The sequence below is a fragment of the Sus scrofa genome, chromosome 1, assembly GCF_000003025.6.
Source record: "Sus scrofa isolate TJ Tabasco breed Duroc chromosome 1, Sscrofa11.1, whole genome shotgun sequence".
NCBI classification, from domain to species: Eukaryota; Metazoa; Chordata; class Mammalia; order Artiodactyla; family Suidae; genus Sus; species Sus scrofa.
The window spans coordinates 41,499,354-41,522,271 of NC_010443.5; the positions used below are offsets into that span (position 1 = coordinate 41,499,354).

The window sequence follows — 22,918 nt, forward strand, 5'->3', positions numbered from 1 at the left end:
CACCTCTTTTTCTTTTATATTGCCTTTACTTTTATTTAACTGATATGTTAGCTTATTAAACCTAGTGTTAGGCATCACATTGATTGACAACTTATTTACTGGATCTTCTACTTATCATCTAGATGTTGAAGTAACAACTCTATTTTTCTCTTAATCTGTCACAAAGTCAGTAGTTAATATTGTTAGATGGTCTTAAAAATTATTTTCTTGTAAATTTCTTATTTCCTTTGATATCATAATGAATTTTGATTCATATGAATTTGATTCCATTGAATTTAATGGCTTTTTAAACTTAAGTCTGTGACTAGCATACTGGATCTAGTCTGCACACTGTAGTTAAATATCTTTGATTCTTACTGGCGTTGCTAACAGACTTTCAGAGGTTGTCCTTTTCTTTTAGTTTTTAGAGTGTAATGCATTACACTCTTAAGTTTGAGCTGCTGGCACATTTATGTTTTTTACTGCAGCATTTCCATTTTGAAGAGATTCATCTTAGTCTTTGTGTATACCCTCTTTTTGCTGTTATTTTTGTAGGTAACAAAGATTAGGTGCTTTTGAACTTGCATAAAAAAGAGACTTACAATAAACATTTCTAAACAGATTAACTGATACACTTTTCTCCAAATGTGTTTTTCTTTCAGAATCTTTGCTCTGTGAGTGGCTCACCCATGAAGATTTTTTCCCATGTAATTTAAAGGAAAAAAAGCTCAGTGGTTGGAGGTAGAGAATTTAGACATCAAATAGCCCTGGGTTTAATTCCTGGCTTTCAATATCTACTGGCTATGTGACCTTGGGAAACTTTAAACTTCTTTGGTATGTTTCTCTGTTTTGGTGTGGTTCTTTGTAAAGAGGGGCATTGATGAGTTCATTTGTGTTAAGTGTATAGCAATAGGGCTAAGCTTTCAATAAATATTATTTCCTCTGCTTACTGGGAAAAGATAACTAGCACTTCTAAGAAAATTAATTAGTTTCATCTCCAAATTTCCTTTCCATCTCTTCTATGGAATTAATGATGAAACTTCTCTTAAGCAGGAAAGAAGAGTTGGTTGGTCACCCAAATTTAAGATTATGTTGGGTGACAGATTTTCCTGCTTTATGTCTGCCCAATGAGTATATGACGTGTAACATACCTCTGGGTCGATAACTATTTCACCATTAAAAATCAGTTGTCACAATGAGTTCATTAGACAAGTCCCTGGGGATTGCCTGAAGCTGCTAAACCTTTGGCGGCTCAGAAGTAGCTCCCTCCTGAGGAGGCTTTTGGCTGAGGAAGAGGAAACGCTGTCACTCTTCTGAATGGAAATGACACGCAGTGAATTACTTAAACTGAAACTGCTAGGCCAGCATAATCTAGTGCAGTGATGTGTCATCATCACTCCTGGAAAATTAACCACAGGTCCACACTCCTGTGACCAAGAGCAGACTATCACTCTCCAGAGAATATTTTGGAAAACATAATTGCCTTTCCAACTATTGTAAATGTTTTTTTTTTTTTTTTTTTTTTTTTTTCCCACAAGGAGAACTAGAATAAAAGCTTTGTAAGCTTATGGAAGAGAAAGAGACAATAAACATTTAAAATAGAATATTAGTAACCATTTCCTTTGCCTTTATTTTTATTATTTTCTTATATGCTTTTGTTCCCCAAAGTATATATTTTCTTTCTTCTTACATTATTGGATAGTGAAATAAATTTAGAAAATTAGAATGAACACCTATGAACCAAACTATAAGGGACTTTGAATTATGAATTTGGAAAAGTTTTGTGATGTAAAATTTTACATTGTGGTTAGATCTTAGAGTACCTTCAAAACTGTCTTGTCTAGGTCAGGGTAAGGAATTCTTGATTTTATGTGACAGCTAAACAAGAATTTACTATTGAATACAATTTTAAGTGTCCTTGCCCACCTCATTCATCCAAATAATCAAATCAATGTTAAAAATTTGGGATTATTATGATGATAAAAATAATCTTGTATAAGTCTTTTTTGTGGGCATATGTTTTCATTTATCTTTAGCAAATAATTGGGAATGGACAATTCTGATTTTTCTATTTTCTCTAGTGCCAATTTTGGAGAAGTGTGTTTTTTTTCCAGGAATTTGTCCTTTTCATATGCTACATCTTTTTGGATTAATCCTTCAATCATTATATAGTGTCCTTCTTTGTATCTTCTAAGCATCTTTACTTTGAAATCTATTTTGTCTGATATGAATATTGCTACTTCAGCTTTCTTTAGATTTCCATTTGCCTGGAATACCTTTTCCCATCCCCTTAATTTCAGTCTGTATGTGCAGAAAATCCAATCCCTGTTATTGCATCTTTGTTGATAACTATATGTTTGATTTCTATAGATATAATCCTAGCAATGTAGAGAGGACTCTTCTTAAAAAATAATGTCATATTCTCTTAGTGAATAAATTTCCCTGAAATTAAGATTGAGAATCTCACAAAGATTTTTCACAAGTTCCAGAATATGGTACACAGCTATTAGATTAAAAGTTAATTTTGTATTTTTTCTCTTTATAGATTTATAGAATTTAACTTAATAATTATTTTTCACGTTTTTCTATTTAGATGTTTTAAAGATCTGACTTACTCAAAGACTTTGAAATTTAAATATGCTTTCTACTTTTTTCAGAGTAATTCCCAAGAACTATACATGCATTGCTCCACTACACTCAATAGCAAAATGTCTTCTATAATTAATATAAATTAAGTTAAAGAAATATCCATTAACTTTTACAAGAGAAAACTTTACAGAGATGTGCCTGAAAATGGGCATAAGTAACATTTGTGCCTAAAATGTCATAGGTCCCTATGAGTTCATTTATCTTCTTATACAATATTACTGGTTAATAAGAAAATAAGTATGGGAAAAGAAACACTGACTGAAGAGCAAACTAAAACCCTAGTTTAGAAGGAAGACAAATCTCTCCTGCTGTTGTAGAAGTACCTCTTAATGTGATTTTGCTTAATTCTGACTCTTAAGCTTAAGCAGAAATTCCAGTGAAACTAAGTGATTACATTTTAATTATGACCTACTTTCAAACAGAGTAGATTGGCAGAACTCCATGCACTTAATAAATAGCTGTAGCTCCTGAAATACATTTGGTCTAACCATGGTTATTGCATACATATTCAATGAATATTTCAAATTAAAGCAGCTGGCTCTATAGATAGGTTAAGTGAAGATCAATTTACATTCTTTCACTACTCTTCTGCAGTTCTCAAATGTGAAAGAAAAATAGTATAATTTCTCATTATAAGTAGAGCAAATTTGGATAGTGAAAGCCAAATCATTTTAAAGATATTGTCTGTTTTCCTATTCTTAGACTGATTTTCAGACATGTGGCCTACAAAGGCATCTTATATTATAATTGCTTGATTATATTAAATCGAGGGCCTAGGGGAGTAAAACTTACACATGTCTGCTTATTAGCACCTCTGTCAGGAAACACTTCATATTGGAGGAGGTATATACAAAATAATATGATCATTTTTGTTATTTTTGAGTGTCAGTGACCCATGTTATTTCTCTTCTCATGATGGATCATTAAGATTTGATTTTATTACAGTCAAGGTATCTAACCATTTTGATGCATAAAGAGAAGTGAGATGAAGTCTTGAGAAAAATTTATTTTATGAGCAATCAGTATAAACTGTTTTTTTTTTGTTTGTTTGTTTTTGTCTTTTGGCCTTTTCTAGGGCCACTCCCTCGGCATATAGAGGCTCCCAGGCTAGGGGTCTAATCAGACCTCTAGCCACGGGCCTATGCCAGAGCCACAGCAATGCGGGATCCGAGCTGAGTCTGCACCCTACACCACAGCTTAACAGCAACGCTGGATCCTTAACCCACTGAGCAAGGCCAGGGATTGAACCCACCACCTCATGGTTCCTGGTTGGATTTGTTAATCACTGAGCCACGATGGGATCTCCAGTATAAACTGTTGACAGGGTTCAATCAAGTAAACTTTTAAACTTGGGAATATGGCTAACCAATAATTGCACAAAGATATTTTAATACAATAATGAATATGAGGGAAATATTTGGGGTGAAAAAAATTAAAAGAACTTGTCAGAATAAAATTTACCTTGATCTCAAGAAACGTATGCCTAATAATTTTCTGTGTAAGCAGACTTTTCTTCTTAAGAAATTATCAGTGAAACAAAAATTACTTTTCAGTGTTTAATTCAATTTTCAAACTGATCGTCAACCTTAAGGATAATATGAACTGAGTAATCTCTTCATATTTCATAGTTATACAGTATTTTTATCTTATCTTAAAATGGCATTTCCAAAATATTTTCTGTGGTTCTAAGAGATACCAGTAGGTGTTTATGATTATACAAAAAAAAGTGAGAGAGGGTTTCACTTTTCACTAGGAAAATGCTAGATTAAAAACATTTTTTTATACTAGAAATTAAGGCATTCCCATCATGGCTCAGTGTTTAATGAATCTGACTAGGAACCATGAAGTTGCGGGTTCAGTCCCTGGCATCACTTAGTGGGTTAAGGATCTGGCGTTGCCGTGAGCTGTGGTGTAGGTCACAGATGTGGCTCAGATCCCTCGTTGCTGTGGCTCTGGCTTAGGCCGGCGGCTACAATTCCGATTAGACCCCTAGCCTGGGAACCTCCATATGCCACAGGCGGACCCCTAGAAAACACACACACACACACACACAAATAGAAATTAAGTATGCTTATAATCATGGCAGTTATCCAAGTGGGGAAATCTAGTGTGTATCTTCCTCAAACTGAGTTTGTTACAGAACCCATTTTGGGGAAGAATGCCTAGTAGATTAGGTTCCTTGGAATACTAGTTTTAAAAAAAAATTTTTCAAAACCTTTTTGGAAAAAATAATCTTTTCAGCTTAATATAAAAATACTTAACCTTAAATGACAAATTGAAATGACATGTGCATATTACCTAATAACCCCTCTTGCTGACCCAGGCGGACTGCGGTAAAATTTTTATAAATATCTTATTTTCATCAGTTCCTTTTATATTTGAGAAAACTATTTGACCCTAAATAAGTTAGAGCCTTATCTCATGAATGTTTCTTATAAACTTTACTGGCAGAGTATTAAATTAACATGCTTAATCAAAAACAATGTTCAACATTAATATAGTTGCTGATACTAAGCTGGCAGTCTCCTTTTTCTTTTTTCTGCCAAGTGCCACCATGTTTTTGGTCCTGTGGGAGTCATCGCCTTGCTGAGACTGGCTGAGAAGGGGAGAGGAAGGTGAGAGGCTTCTGATTTTTGATGCAGCAAGAAATTGGTTTTTCTAATGTTTTTGATAAAATCTGATCTCTTCCCCACTTTGCAGAAATTTAAAAGTTACTCCGTAATAGTCAACAGTCAGAGTTCCATGGAGTTATCTTTCCTTCTCCTAGAAAAGCAGGATTAGATACAAAATCTTTTCACTTTTAGGAAAGATAAATTCCTCTTCTCTCTATCACCAGCTTTTAATTTTTCTCCTCTTTATAGTTTTTTTAATTGACCTGAAATCACTTCTGACCCTCTCACATGTTCTTTCCTAGTCAACCATCTAATCCCTATTGCCTGTGGTTACTGCCCTTGTTTATGAAAATTTCTCTAGACAGAGTATACATACTCATATAAGAGAACTAGGGAGTGTATAGGTGAGAGTTACAATCTCATGTGTAGGCTCACTGAGTAAATCCAATAGTTAAGTATTTATCATGTTTCAAAACTGAAACTCAGAAAGTGGCCTGGCCAGAACCAACCGTGGGGGTCCAGATGTTTCTCTCTAGATAGCAAAAGCTGCACAATTTACAACTGCTTTATGCATTTTATGATTCTTAAGCTGTCATCTACTTTCCTTCTGAATCTTAATATTCATCTTAAGATAATATATTAAAATTTATAACAGTGCTACTACTTGCATAGAATGAATATTGGCCAAAAGACTTGCTGTATCATTGTACATCTTTAGAATCTATTACTTTCAGGAAAAAAAAAGAAAAGAAAACTCTTCAAAGTTTGTCAGTTTCTAAGTCAGATAATTATGAGAATACCAAACTGTCCTTGTATTTCAACTTTCAGTAAATTGAATTCAAGGCTGATAATAATTTTGTGCATAGAAGGCTGCCTCTTGGAAATAAACATCTTTTTGAAGGCATCCCTAGTCTTTCATTTGATAAAGACAGCCTTTTCACTTTGCCTCTAGTCCTTGCCTATCAATCTAATCTTAAAGTATTGCCACAGTTTGGTACCCTGAGTAGTACTTTAGCTATAGATCCAAGAAAATAAAATTATAATAATAAAACCCCCAGTACTCAAGAGCACATTTAATTCAATTCATTCTACTTAAATCTTTAGAAGATTGAAGGGTGGGGGAGGTGAATAGGATCAAAAGAGTCTGGTAAAACGAATGGTCTTTTATTTCTTGCCTTGATTTGCAAAGTAATATTTTGGCAACCAGCCATTAATAAATAAAAGGACAGAAATAAGTTTGGAGAGTGTGGAACAGCACAGAGAGAAATAAGAAGGCATTCCTATCACTGACTTGGTATAGAGAGCATGATTTTGAACTTTAATTAAACAAAAAATCTTTAACACTTTGTTTATTGTCAGCACACATAGATTATAGTTGAAATTATAATTTTTGTCTTTCCCTTTGTGGCAAAAATCATTTCATTTTCATGAGGAGGGCCTGAAAAATTGGCAAAAGAGGTGAGAGTTTGTCAGGTTCACAAGGCCCAATCTTTCCATGAGGTCTATATTTTTTGTTCCAGATTTCCAGAACAATCCTAAGCAAACAGAACCTGAGACCTATCACTTAATGATTTATTATTCAGAAAAACTGTCAGTGGTAATAAATAGTATTTTAATAAGAAACATACTCACTTTAAAACATATTCTCATGAAATGCTATTTAGACTGTTAGTTGCCATGTAATATAGTAGCAGTGAATTTTGCGTGCAGTCTGTGTGGTTTCTCCCTAATACTGGGGCTCTTTTAATGGGAAAAGCTGTATTACAGGTCAAGGTCTTTTGTTTTTATCAGTTACATTCTGTGTATGTTCATTTTCTTTCTGTAAATATTACCTAAGCTAGATGTTCATAATATTTACATGGGAATCTTTTTAGATAGAAACATAGTTGTTCCTTTTTTTTTTCATCTTGCATGAAGGAAAGTCCTCCTTTCCACCCTTTCAGAGAGGCTCATATAAATTTCAAGACGGATTCTCTTAGCTTTGGGAATGTCTCTTTGTTTATATTACATGTTTATTGTTATTGATAGTTATTATGTTATTGATATTTACGTTATAAATATGCCAATACATTAATCAACTTATTGATATTTTATTACTAATAACTATCAATACATTTTACTATAATTAATAATACAATAATAATCAAAAACAATATTAATGATAGTGAATACCAGTAAGTTAATATTTACAGTATGACAAGCAATATATTGGTAATTAATATTTAATTTAACTTCAAAATGACCCTTCTGAAATAAATATTATTTCCCTTTTTTGGATTTGTAAGCTGAGAATTAGAATGGTTAATTAACTTGCTAAAAGTCACTTCGCTTGTAAATTGCTGTAAGGAATTTAAATAGTTTTGTTTGGTTCTTAGTCACTGTGCTATATTGTTTTTTCTTTCCTTTTAATTTTTATGTATTTTTATTTCTTATCCTTTATTGGTACTATTTAAAACCATTTTTATTAATTCTTTTTATACTAACTTTACTTATTTTGTGCTTGTAATATGCAAAACATTCTGATGGACATTTAAGTGAAACAGAAATGCATAAGACATGAGTACTGTCCTCAAGTAAAACACTTCTGTGGGAAGGATGAAATAAAACTGGACTAAAGTCAAAATGCAATCAGTTCTCTTGGCCAACTATAAGGGCTTTAGCAGATCAGAAGAAAAAAACTTAGGTCATCATAAAAATGATAGGTTTCTACATTTGTTCATATATTTTCCCCACTTCTTCCACTGAAATGAGGATTAAAGAAATAATTTATAGGAATAAAATATTTCCATTTACTACCTGCTGACAATGTACAAAGTAAGGATGTGAGTAATACGGTATAAATAAACATAAAGATGAAAAATCTTGAGTGAAATAAAGAAACATTTATATAACACATTAAGTATAATTAATTTTAGATATCCTATGCTTTATATTTTGGTATATATCTATAGGAAACATAATTTCCTATCAAAAAAGGCAGAATAAAACATTTTCCTTTGCCTATCAATCTTGTGACAATACAGCATTGCCAAGGACAGAATGGAATAGTGGCAAGATTATCATGAGGAAAAATATTGACGAGAAAGCTATTCTCTGTGTGAGGCCAAATAAAACTCAAAGGTAAAGTATGCTAAATATAAAGGAAATTACCATTTGTTTGCTCATTTTCCACCCATAGGATGGTTGACCAGCACCATGGCATTCTCTTGATTTTTTTTTTTTTTTTTTTTTTTTTTTTTTTGCCATGAAGTCTACTTCCTTGCAGAACACTTGTTTTTGCTACTTGAGTCTCCTATATTCACTTCAAAAATAACCACCATCATCCTCAAGTCCAAGGTCAGAGATCAAATGAGTTGAAATGGAAAAAAAATTACATTTAAATAATTATCTACTTCGACTCAGTCTTATTAAAAGACTTTTTTTTTTTTTTTGAAAGAGGAAAAGTATTTTTTGGAATGCTCAGATATGGAGTCATACTTCACAGCTGATGGTAATTTCCATAATTTCACAAACAGAAACCATAGTGTCTTAAATATTCTTGAACTTCCTCTCCCTGCATTGCACCTTTGAGGATGTAACCCTCCTTGAATATTAAATTGCACTGTAGCAGTGATGACATTTATCTGACAGAAGCTCTGGTAAATACACATGGACTGCATTTAATAATTGTTAATTTTTTAGAGAAACAATTAGGCAATATGAGTGTGTGTAAAGATAATAAAGATACTTATTTTTTTAAAGTCTGTGCCAGTATTTAAGAACAATATCTCTGTTTAAAACCACATATTTTATTTTGATTACTGCTCTGTAAAAGAATATCTGCAAATGATCTTTTCATGTAATATTAGGCCATAACTATGTAAAACCACTGGATGAACAAAACTTGGGTATAAATCCTAAATTTATAATTTACTGGCTTTGCAATCAGGAGAAATTAATTAACCTGTCTGTATCACAGTATCTTCATTTGTAAAATGGAGAAAACAATAGTACCTACCTGTAGAGTAGTTGGTAAGTGTAAGTTAGTTTAACATGTAAAGCTAGTGCCTATGTCATAACAGTTATTACACAAACTCTACCTATTATTGATATTCATATTGCCAAGAACATTATCAACTGATTATCCAGACAAGCTAGACATTCTAATCTTTTAACTTTCTCATAGGTTCCAGTCTCAAAGAGAATGACAATTTTCCTTTGCTGTTTTATCTATTAAATATTTAATATATAGAGAGAATATTTTGCTGATAAAAGAAGGATTTGATCTAAAGCTTGGCAAGCCATACAAATGCTTTGAAAAGCTGGATTATGATGTCATGATAGATGATATATGTGGTATTTTTTCAGAGGGAAAACTTTTACTCCAAATTTGAAAGGATGAAACATGTTGAAAATTACGGTATATTATTATAAAAGCATAGTACACTGGTATGTTTTATTGGATTACCTACAGGTAGATCTTCACTTTTCAAATATATAATGCAAAATAAAAAGACTATGCCAGGAAGTCTAGGCAATTAAAATGAATTTGAAAGTATGCAACAAATAGAAATAACCTCATTTTTATGAGCCAGCTATATGTCAGAACTTTGTTAAAACAGAGGAGGAAAATGAGTTATGTGAGTTATCAGGTCACTACTTTTGTTCACTAGATTCCTTACTCCCCCTCCACACTCATTTCTGATAAGTGTTTATTTCATAGACAAGAATAGAGGTAATACTTGGACTTGAGACTTGCCTCCTTATGATTATTAGGCTTATCTTGATTGTCAAGATTAGAAGGATGCCAGGGAATATTGGCAGTTTAGGAGGCTTTCATTTCATTTTGCTTTAACTCACACCAGGAAATCTTTTCTAAAAGTCAGAAAGACAGGTGATATTAGAGGAAATGTATTTTTGGTCATCTTCTAAACGTCCTGATTATCATGGTCTCTTGGAGAAATTTTGAAAATGCAGATTCCTTATTCCTTCCTGGAGTGAATTTTTAAAACTATCAAAAATTATTTTGTCGGTGTTCCCCTTGTAGCTCAGCGAGTTAAAGACCTGATACTGTCTCTCTGAGGATGTAGGTTTGATCCCTGGCTTAGTGGGTTGAAGATGTGGTGCTGCCACAAGCTGCGGCATAAATTGCAGAGGCAGCTCAGATCTGATTTTGCCATGGCTGTGGCACAAGCATGCAGCTTCAGATTCGTTTGACCCCTAACCTAGGAACTTCCATATGCTGCAGGTGTGGCCATTAAACAAACATTAAAAATTATTTTGTGAGTGCCAAGCAATATGCTGGAGCCTGAAAATGTAGCAATGAATGAGACAATATTTGTGCTCCCATGGAGCTTAAGTTCCAGTAGGGTTTGGGGGCAGGATAATAGATACACAAAATAAATAAACTCAGAGAAGATAATACAGAATAATGGGAGTGATTACTACAATTTTATTATAAATTTGATTGTTAGAGAAGACCTCTCCAAATAGATGATGAACTAATAACAGAAACAAACCTTAGAGGTGTTCCCATTTTGGCACGGTGGGTTAAAAATTCAGCAGCAGCAGCAGCAGCAGCTTAGGTTCCTGTGGAGGTGTGGGTTTGATCCCCTACCTGATGTGGTGGGTTAAAGGATCTGGTGTTGCCACAGCTGTGGCATGCGTTTCAGGTGGGGTTCAGGTTCATTCCCTGGCTGGACAACTTCCATATGCTGTGGGTGTGGTCATAAAATAAATAAATAAACCTTACAGATGTTGGAGGAAGAAATTTTCAGGTGAAAAGACCTGAGAGCACAAATACACTGAAGTGATAAATGCGAAGTTTAGGAGAAACCAAAAGAAGGTCAGCATGAGAAGTAGGATGATATGAGACATGGTCAAGGAGGGAGAAAAAGAGGCTGTAGAAAGCACAGCCGGGAGAGTTTTGGATATAGGGTACTTATAGTCTATTTCATGGCTTTTCTCTTGGCCTAGGGAAAAACTGTTACTGCTCTCACCTGAGCCTCCAGGGTACTACCTTTTCTTCCTCCCTAGGAGTATAGTGGGAGGATTTTTTTTTTTTTTGGTATATGTGTTTTCTTTGTCTTATTTTAAATTCATTTTAATATTATACAATATTTTATTATTATGAAATTTATTGTCTCCCATGTTTTCTGTTGTAATCATTACTACTATGAACATCCTTATAAATGTCTCTTAGTGAACACTGGCAAGGAGGTGTATCAGAGAGTATACTTGGGAGCAGAATTGCTGAATTGTAGACAATGCCTTATCAACACCACTTCTTTTTTTTTTCTTTTTCAGCCATACCCACAGCATATGGAAGTTCCAGGGCCAGGGATTGAATCCAAGCCACAGCTGCAACATATACCTTAGCTGCAGCAATGCTGGATCCTTAGCCCCCTGTGCCATAGTGGGGACTCCTTTATAAACTTTTCTTGATCGTACCTAATTGCTTTCAGTTGAATGTGAAGATTGTAGGAATAAATTATCTCAAATCTTTCAGAGGACACTGCACAGAGGCTGTCAACAATAAGACTGGAATAACCTGGGCTGCCTCCCCAGTAGTTATCATCTCTGGCTCTATACCTGTAAAAATTGCTTTAATGCCTGCACACAGAATCCTGTCTCCAGTTACTGGCAAAATTTCTGAAAATCTCCTTCTGATATCTTGCATTCTTTATGTCCTAGCACAGTTACTTTTCCCTTATTTTTCTACTTTTGCTAGTTTACCCTGCTGATCATGTGTAACTTCATGGGAGCAATGACTGTTCTGATATGCTCAGAATGACTTCCTCTAACTAACGAGTGAGTTGTTCTTGAACTGAAAGTATTATGCAAACCCCATACACTCATGATTTTTTTTCTTATGAACATTCCTTGTCCACCAAGAAATGAATCTTTTTTCTATTTCCTCACTCTTTCAGATGGGTAGGTTTCTGTACCATAAACTAAGTTTAAACTAACTTCTCTGCTACACTATCATGAAATCAGACATTTGATTGGGAGGACACTGAGCAATGTTTCATTTCGATGGAAATATTTGGTAGAATGATGAGAAGAAGTGACAATTATGCCTTTGTTTGATGGCTTGTTTGTTTATATTTATTAATTTGCTCTTGATGTCTTCTTTTAAAAACTTCTTGCTGCACATTAAGGCTGAGTGAACTGTCTGTATCAAAATCAATTTCTTACTAGAAAAAAAAAGGCTAAATCAGCTTGATGATGTTGATTGAAGTTGGACTTTAAGGGGTTCCATCAAAAAAATAGCTTTGAAACTTCCCTTCCATCCCATTGCATATTTTATATGTTACTTTCACCCGACAGTGCCTAAGCATTCCCACTTCTCCACCTCCTTATCAATATTTGTTATTTATTATATTTTAATGATGGCCAATCTGATAGGTGTGGGATGATACCTTATCAAGGTTTTGATATGCGTTTCATTAATGATTAGTGATATTGAGTTTATTTGTTTATTGTTAATATTATTATTATTTAATTTCCCTAATACATTTTTTTTCTATGTACAGCATGGTGACCCAGTTACATATACATGTATACATTCTTTTTTCTCACACTATCATGCTCCATCATAAGTAACTAGACATAGTTACCAGTGCTACACAGCAGGATCTCATTACTAATCCATTCCAAAGGCAATAATCTGCAACTATTAACCCCAAGCTCCCAATCCATCCCACTCCCTCCTCCCTCCCCATGGCTACCACAAATCTATTCTCCAAGTCCACGATTTTTTTCTGTGGAAAGGTTCATTTGTGCCATATATTAGATTCTAGATATGACTGATATCATATGGTATTTGTCTTTCTCTTTATGATTTACTTCACTTAGTATGAGAACCTCTAGTTCCATCCATGTTGCTGCAAATGGCCTTATTTCATTCTATTTTATGGCCGAGTAGTATTCCATTGTGTATATGTACCACACTTTCCTAATCCAATGATCTGTCGATGGATTTTGGGTTGTTTCCATGTCTTGGCTATTGTGAACAGAGCTACAATGAACATGTGGGTACATGTATCTTTTTTAAGGGAAGTTTTGTCCAGATTTATTCCCAAGAGTGGGATTGCTGGGTCATATGGTAGTTTTATATTTAGTTTTCTAAGGTACCTCCATACTGATCTCCATAGTGGTTGTACCAGCTTACATTCCCACCAACAGTGCAGCAGAGTTCCCTTTTCTCCACACCCCCTCCAGCATTTGTTGTTTGTGGACTTATTAATGATGGCCATTCTGATTGGTGTGAGGTGGTATCTCATGATAGTTTTGATTTGCATTTCTCTAATAATCAGTGATGTTGAACATTTTTTTCATGTGCTTATTGGCCATCTGTATATCTTCCTTGGAGAAATGTCTATTCAGGTCTTTTGCCCATTTTTCCATTGGGTTGTTGGGTTTTTGCTGAGTTGTATAAGTTGTTGTATATTTTATTTTATTTTATTGGTCTTTTTTAGGGCCGCACCCACGGCATATGGAGTTTCCTAGGCGAGGGGTCTGATCGGAGCTGTCACTTACAGCCTACACCAGAGCCACAGCAACGCTGGATCTGAGCCGTGTCTGTGGCCTAAACCACAGCTCATGGCAATGCCAGATCCTTAACCCACTGAGCGAGGTCAGGGATCGAACCTACAACCTCATGATTGCTAGTCAGATTCCTTAACCACTTAGCCATGATGAGAACTCCAGTTGTTTGTATATTTTAGAGATTAAGCCCTTGTCAGTTGCATCATTTGAAACTATTTTCTCCCATTCTGTAAGTTGTTTTCTTGTTTTCTTTTTGGTTTCCTTTGCTGTGCAAAAGCTTTTCAGGTCCCATTGGTTTATTTTTGATTTTATTTCTGTTGCTTTGGGAGACTGACCTGAGAAAACATTTGTAAGGTTGATGTCAGAGAATGTTTTGCCTTTGTTTTCTTCTAGGAGTTTGATGGTGTCTTGTCTTACATTTATGTGTTTAAGCCATTTTGAGTTTATTTTTGTGCATGGTGTGAGAATGTGTTCCAGTTTCATTGATTTATACATGGCTGTCCAGTTTTGCCAGCACCACTTGCTGAAAAGATTCTCTTTTTCCCATTTTATATTCTTGCCACCTTTGTCGAAGATGAATTGACCATAGGTTTCTGGGTTTATTTCTGGGTTCTCTATTCTGTTCCATTGGTCTGTATGTCGGTTTGGGTACCAGTAACCACACCATCTTGATGACTTTGGCTTTGTAATATTGCCTGAAGTCTGGGAGAGTTATGCCTCCTGCTTGGTTTTTGTTTCTCAGAATTGCTTTGGCAACTCTGGGTCTTTTGTGGTTCCATATAAAGTTTTGGATTGTTTGTTCTAGTTCTGTGAAAAATGTCAGGGGTAATTTGATAGGGATTGCATTGAATCTGTAGATTGCTTTGGGTAGTATGGCCATTTTTACAATATTGATTTTCCCAACCCAGGAACATGGAATATCTTTCCATTTCCTTACATATTCTTTAATTTCCTTGATTAATGTTTTATAGTTTTCATCATAAAGTCACTCTCCCCAGTCTTATTCAATATAGTATTTGAAATCCTAGCCCCAGCAATTAGGCAAACAAAAGTAATAAAAGGCATCCAAATAGGAAGAGAATAGGTAAAACTGTCACTGTATGCAGATGATATGATGCTATATATAGAAAACCCTAAGGACTCAATCCAAAAACTACTTGAACTGATCAACAAATTCAGCAGAGTAGCAGGATATGAGATTAACATTCAGGAATCAGTCGCATTTCTGTAAACTAACAATGAAATATTAGAAAAGGAATACAACAATACAATACCTTTTAAAATTGCACCCCCAAAAATAAAATACCTGAGAATATACCTGACCAAGGAGGTAAAATATTTATATGCTGAGAATGATATTGAGTTTCTTATCATGAGTCTGTTGGTCATCTGTACATCTTCTCTGGAAGAAGGTCTATTCAAGTCCTCTGTCCCTCCTTTATTTTTTTAAATTTAATTTTATTGAAATACAGTTGATTTACAATGTTGTATTAGTTTTAGGTGTAAAGCAAAGTGACTCAGTCATACATATAGATATATCATTCTTTTTTCCCCATGTAGGTTATTGCTAACTATTGAGTAGATTTTCCTGTGCTATACAGTAGGTTCTCGTTAATCATTTATTTTATATAGTGTGTGTGTTATCCCCACCCTCCAAATTCTTCCCTCCTCTGGTGGTTTAACCTATGGTAACCATAAGTTTTGTTTTTAAATCTTCTGTGAGTTTGTTTCTGTTTTTTAAATAAGTTAGTTTGTAACATTTTTTACATCTTACATTTAGATTCCACATATAACTGATATATGATATTTGTCTTTGAATTACTTCACTTAGTATGGATAAATAATATTCCATTGTATATACATATCGCATCTTCTTTATCCAGTGCTCTGATGATAGACATTTAGGTTACTTCCATGTCATGGCTATTGTAAATACTGCTGCACTGAACATTGCTGTGCATCTTTTTGAATTAGAGTTTTCTCTGGACATATGCCCAGAAGTAGAATTGCTGGATAATATGATAGTTCTATATTCAATTTTTAAGGACTCTCCATACTGTCCTCCATGGTGGTTGCATTAATGTACATTCCCATCAACACTGTAGAAGTGTTCCTTCCCTTTTCTCCACACCCTCTCCAGCATTTATTGCTTGTAGACTTTTTGATGATGGCCATTCTGACTGGTATGAGGTGATACCTCATTGTGGTTTTGATATGCATTTCTCTAATGATTAGTGATATTGAGCATCTTTTCATGTGCCTGTTGGCTATCTCTATGACTTCTCTGGAAGAAGGTCTCCTCAGGTCCTCTGTACCTTTTAAAATTAGTTATTGTTTTTTTTTATGTTGAGTTATATGAATTCTTTGTATATTTTGGATATTAACCCCTTATTAGATATGTCATTTGCAAATATCTTATTCCATGCAGTAGGCAATCTTTTCATTTTGTTTTTAGCTTGCTTTGCTGTGCAAAAGTGTTTTAGTCTGATGTAGTCCCATTTGTTATTTTTGCTTTTATTTCCCTTGCCTGAGGAGACATATTTTAAATATATTGCTAACACTAGTGTTAAAGAGTGTACTGCCTATGTTTTCTTCTAGGAGTTTTTATGGGTTTAGATCTTATTTTTAAATGTTTAATCCATTTTGAGTTTATTTTTGTATATGGTTTGAGAAAGTAGTCTCATTTGATTCTTTTCCATGTAGCTGTCCAGTTTTTCCAGTATTATTTATTAAAGAGGCTATCTTGGGAGTTCCCATTGTGGCTCAGCAGTAACATTCCCAACTAGTATCCATGAAGATGAGGGTGGGATCCCTGGCCTGGCTCATGGGTTAAGGATCTGGTGTTGCCATGAACTGTGGTGTAGGTCGCAGATGCATCTTGGATCTGTTGTTGCTGTGGCTGTGGTGTAGGCTGGCAGCTGCATCTCTGATTCACTCCCAGCCTGGGAACTTCCATATACCACAGGTGCAGTCCTGAAAATCAGAAAGAATTAAAAAAAACTAAAGAGACTAAAGAAGCTGTCTGTTTCTTCCCCATTATGTATTCTTGCATCTTTTTTTGTTTGTTTGTTTTTAGGGCTGCACCTCTGGCATATGAAAGTTCCCAGGCTAGGGGATGAATTGGAACTGCAGCTGCTGGCCTACGCCACAGCAAAGAATAATCCAAGCTGTGTTTGCAACCTACACCACAGCTCACAGCTCATGGAAATACTGGATCCTTAACCTACTGAGTGAGGCCAGAGATTGAAACTCACATCATCATGGATACTAGTTGGTTCATAACCCACTGAGCCACAACACAAACTCCTCTTGTCTTTCTTTTTCTTTTTTTTCTTTTTTTTTTTTTTGTAGGCTAATTGATCATATGTGCTTGAGTGTATTTCTGGATTCTCTATTCTGTTCCATTGACTAATGTGTCTATTTTTATTTTATTTTATTTTATTTTAATCTTATCTTAATGGCTACACCTATAGCATATGGAAGTTCCTGAGCCAGAGACTGAATCTAAGACACAGTTGCAACCCATGCCACAGCTGCAGCAATGCCAGATCCTTTAACCCACTGCACCTGGGTTGTGGATCGAAACTGAGACTCTGCAGTGAACATAGCCTCTGCAGTCAGATTCTTAACCCACTACACCACAGTGGAAATTCCCAATGTGTCTGCTTTTTTTTTGTGCCAATATCATACTGTTTTTATGACTCTAGCTTTGTGGTATAGTTTGATCAAGGAGCCTGATATCTCTAGCTTTGTTCCTCTTTCTCAGGATCCTTTAGGTTATTCAGGGTCTTTTTTGTTTCCATACATATTTTGAAATTAACTGTTTTGGGTCTGACTCAGGCTTCTTTCATGTTACTGCTTCTGCCCTGGGTCTTTGAGTGGGTCTTTGTGTGTAGTCTTTAAGAGTTGAACCTTTATTTCCTACAACCCTATTGATCTCCCAAAAGTAAGTCCAGCCTATTGTCATAAAGTCAGATGTTCTGGTGTTTCTTCTTCCCAGTTCAGGGTCCATGAGTTTGAGAATTTCATGTGGGGCTTGGATCCCTTGCCTCTTGGGAAGAACCTCTGCAATTACAATTATTCTCTCTTTTGTGGGTTGCCCACTCAGGACTATGTGTCTTGTCTATACTGCCTCTTTGCCTCTCTTTTCTCATTGTGGTTCCCTCTTTATATCTTTAGTTGGGGAATATCATTTCTGCTAGAGGTCAGGTCATTCTCACTGATAGTTGCTATATAAGTATTTGTAATTTTGGTGAACCTGTGGAAGGAGGTAATTCCACGGTACACCTCCATTATGGCCATTCCCTCAAGATTTTGAATTTTATTTATTGTTTTGGGGGTTTAGAATTATAACCAATACAAGGAAGTGATGCCCAGGTATCTCAACCCTGCTACCCTAGCCAGTTCTGCTAGAAGTCCTTTCTGTAATGTGATTGAGAAAAATCTTGTATTTCACTGAGTTTCTGCAAATATTTTCAAATTTTCTCATTAGCGAGGACTCACTGAGAAAATCCCCTGCTCCTTTTATTTCGCTTTGTCTTTATTTCCATATACTTTTATTAATTGTTTAATAAAAATTAAAATATGTGATTGTAATGAATAAGACAATCAAAAGGTATATTAAAAAAAAACAGTTAACAGTCTTTCTTTCCTTCTCTTCAGACTCTACTGGGGTATACCGATCCATACCATTCTCTATTCTCAAAATTATAAAGTGCTCTGTGATATTAACAAGAGAATATTTAGTATTTCACTCTGATATTCTTCATTGTAGGTGACAATTGGTTTTTAGTAAACTAGTTTAAAAGTAAAGAAAGGAGTCTTCTTGATTTGTTGGGGGCAGTGGCTGGGGAATGAGCAATTCAGCATTGTGAGGTAGTGAGCCATCTCACTGACTTGAAGGTTTTCAAGTCCTTTGTGAAAAAAAAAAAGCATTGAACTGAAAGAAGGGGCCAGTGACTCTGGCTGGTAGAGACAAACCTGAGGATGAGACAGGAGGGACTGGCATGAGCTTGACTATATTTAGCCCATTAGCCATAAAAAAATCTTTTGAAGCCAGGCTGAGCTATGCTAAGATAATGTTATCCTGGAACAAAAAATGTACTAATCTATTATCTGTCACTGAAAGGTATACTAAAAATACATTTAACCTGATAATCCCATTTATTTTTATTTCCAATAAGACAGAATAAAAAGCACAGTGCTCTTGGATGATAGTCTAGAAATTCAATTATGTACCATATTTTTTTCAGAGCCCTTTAAATGTCAATAATATTTGCTTCAAACTTACAGCATATTGAAATATGACTGTGTGTATTTATATTCTGCATGCATGTCTCTATATCTGTAATCAAATATTCTATCAAATGGAATGGATGCAAATTTACTTGGACACTGATATTTCCAAGATTCTTAAGGTATTTACTAAAAATATGATGCTTGCTTTCTGCCCTATGTATAATCTCTGACAGATTTCTAACTGGTATTAAAGATGTTTACTACCTCAATCTACATATTTACAAACACAATTTGGTTTATACATATTCAGTTGTTCTTATACTTGGATAGCTATCTCCATAATGTTGATTTACAGGTGCACAGATTAAAAAAATATATTCCTGAATATAAATCAAAGTAACACACAATTTGTGTATTAAATTTCAAATTTGATTGCAAGTTTGTTTCCGGGTAGCTTTACTTATTTAATAGAAATGTAATTTACAAAATGGCAATGTGCCTGTGATTTTATAAAGTTCATTAAGGTTGCCTACAGGACCAAAAATGTAAGTGAGCTGAAAAAAAATCTTGGGAGAATGTATGTCTGTATAAGACTGCAGAAAAACATAAAACAAAGCCTATAGTGAATTACAAGCTGAGCTTTAGTCACACAAAATTTACAGTTTGAAAAACAAGGAAGAGTAAGCATGACACTGAGAGACAGTGAAAACAGAATACTGACTAACAGGGCTAATCTTTCAAAGGCCTGTAAAAACTTGTGTTTCCGTTATTTCTGTAAACAGTACTAAGTGATAAGTATTGATAATCATTGTCTTATCATCCCAGGCCATCAGCAACATTTACTACTATTCTTTATTTTAAAGATGTTAAGTTTTAAATAATGCCACATCTACCTTTGACATCCTGAGAATGTGCCAGCTGCTGTGACTATTTCTCATGATTTCTCCCTTTCCATTTTGTCCCCTACCCAATCTTTGCTCCTTTCTTAAACACCTCAGTTAATCTTAACTACTCACAATCTTTCAGAGGAGTGGAATTTCAGGAGTCTACTCTTTGCCTTTTTCCATTCATTGCAAGAGACCCTGTTAAGGCTGTTAGATAAAAGTACAAGACACCACTTAAAATTTGATTTTTTTCAGATAAAAATATGATTTTTTTTGCTGTAAGGATATCCTGTGCTATGTTTGGGATACTCTTATACTAAAAGTAATTATCCCTTATGTTTCTGTAATTCAAACTTAACCTGGAGTCCTTTATTTTATTTGCTAAATCTGACAACCCTACCTGGCGGGCCATTGTCACAAGGCAGGGAATGCCACCCACGGTTGACCCCAACCATGACATATATTTAGGAATGACTTTGTCCCAAGAGGGTGTGTTTCAGATGACAATCATTCCTGTTCCTTGGAAGAAGCAGGAGTGGTGGCAATAATCAGAAATCACCTTAATTCAGTTTCCTAGTGGATCAAACCCACTGTGAGGAGCTGCTTAGTTTTTCAGAAAATTTGATAAAACTTGGGAATAAGTTTCATGATAGTTCTGGTTATTTTTAGGTAATTAAAAATTTAAAAAAAAATCTTTATTAGAAAAAAGTCAGTTTTAATTCAATAATTAGTCTGTCCAGCCTAGAATAATGGTCAAACGCCTATAGTTTAAAATTTTTTTTTTAACTACTCTCTTAAAGTGGAAAAGATCAGACCATTTATCCTCCATTTTCTCACTTCTCCTTCCCACTCAAAACGCTGCTTCTGGCTTCTGTGGTTTGAACATGGGCAGAGGAATAGCAGTGGGAGAAGTAGAGGTAAGGGGTAAGATATTCATGAATCTTCTAGGACCAAATGATCTGGCTCTGGGTGCCACTGCCTTGGAACATTTTCTAATTTGGCACTTTAAAGGACACTTTATGATTCCTCACTTGATAGGAATTTCTAGCTATAAGCTCCCCTGGTTACAGGGGTTTCCATCTGCCTGGTTGTTTTTTGATATCTGTTACTGAACTGAACTTGACTCTGTCCACCCATACAGAGTACTTTCCTTCACTAAAAGTGAAGCCAATCCACTGACACTGGGTAGTAGTGAAGGAAAGTGCAGTAAAATTATTGCAGGCACCAAGCAAGGAGTACAGGTGGCTAATGCTCAGCAGAACTAAATGTCATGACTTTTTTTTTTCATTTTTTAGAATTTTATTGAGGTAGAGTTGATTTATAATGTTGTGATAATTTCTGCTGAACAACAAAGTGATTCCATCTTATATATAGACACACATCCTTTCTTTTCCAGGTTCTTTTCCCATATAAATTATTACAGAATATTGGGTAGAATTCCTTGTATTATATACAGTAGGTTCCCATTGGCCAGTCATTCCATATATCACAGTGTGCATATGCCATTCCCAAACCTCTCTGATGTTTTTTAGCTAAAGGTTTTTAAAGGCAGAGTAAAGGAGGGGAGTCACAGGGTGCATGATCAGCTCAGGTATAATTCTCTGGTTGGTGGTGAGGTAATGGCATGGTATCATAGGGGTTAACATTATCAATCCTCAATCTCCAGCCAGCCTGAGGACTATGTGCTCATGATTATCATGCAGTTAACTTTTTCCATCTGGTGGGGGTTTTAGTATCTGTAAAACAATTCAGGAACTATACATCAGAAACTGTTATTTATGTCTTTTAGGGAGAAACTAAAGATTCTGTGACTGCTGTACGGCTGATTTACTGTTTAAATTGTTACCAGTTCTCATGGCCTAACTGCTATTTTGTTGTTGTTGTTGTTACTACATGTTCACATCCTTTCTGTTATTAATTCTTGAGCCAGCCTTTTGTGACTCAGGGGAGGCCTAGGAGAATAAAACTTTTCCATAAAAAAGAGGCAAGTGGAAGACATGGGGGGAATCTGTCCCTGAAAAGCCCCATAATGTCTTACTAGATTACATATCTATCTTTTTATCACTAGACAAGCCATGGTCCACTCCCAGCTACTTTCTTCTGACTTCTTTCTGTCATTCTGGGTGGTTTTTTGGAGTGTAGTGTATATAAGCATTATTTCATCATGCTGTAAGCACATTTTGTTCATGGAGAACATTTAACTCTCTTTATTCCTGTCAAGTTCTCTTAATCTTGGGGTTCCCCTCTTTGTAGTTACACTGATTGTCCTTTAGATTCTCATGCATGAATCATTATCAGTCTACTCTCACCTGCAGCTCCAGTGATCACAATATAAGCTTTTCCCATGCTCTCATTGTGCCCTTTCTCCTGGCATGAGATTTAAATACCCACTCCAGCCTGCCTTTTCTTCATGGTGGAACTCAAAGTGTACCTCCCTCTCTTACCCCAAGTCTTTAGACCCTTAATGTGGGTGAGGAAAAGTAATTGCAAAAATACCTTTTGGAACTGTCCTTTTCAAAAATGGATTAAATATGAGAGCGTTGTCTTCTATTTTCTTGGGCCCCTGAGTGAAACTGAGGCTGAAGCCAAAGACTTAAGTAGTTTAATTTATTATTTAAAAAATCTTTTTTATTAAAGTATAGTTCATTTACAATGTTCCTTCAATTTCTGCTGTACAGAAAAGTGACCCAGTCATACATATATGTACATTTTAGATAGAGTGTTAAATGTGTTCACCTAGATTCTTTGACATTCTGAGAATCAGCAGGTAATTCTGGATACAGGTTAAAATTATCAATTAAGACAATGTCCTTTAACATAAACTACCAACTGCAACAATGTCACTGTATGCAAAGCAGATTGCCACTAATCCATGATTTAATCTAATTAGAGTGTGTGTGGATATCCTCAGTTTATTTCTTAACCAGTGACTTTTATAAAAGTAGTGAGGGCAGAAATATTTTAGAGATTAATTCTTATGCATACACAGTCCATTTTCTAAAGAAAGGATATTTAGATGGGGTAATA

The 22,918-nt window shown here is 35.0% G+C and overlaps 1 long non-coding RNA gene across 13 annotated transcripts in view; it reads left to right on the forward strand.

Moving 5' to 3' along the window:
• The window catches only part of LOC106507559, a 294,718-nt gene that overhangs the window by 18,590 nt on the left and 253,210 nt on the right, over positions 1-22,918 (forward strand). For 12 of the 13 annotated variants that reach the window (XR_002343126.1, XR_002343118.1, XR_002343116.1 and 9 more), the window contains exons 2-3: positions 642-813; positions 5,176-5,243. This is a non-coding gene — a long non-coding RNA (uncharacterized LOC106507559). The remainder of the gene's footprint in view (positions 1-641; positions 814-5,175; positions 5,244-22,918) is intronic. The other variant, XR_002343125.1, reaches the window with a different exon arrangement.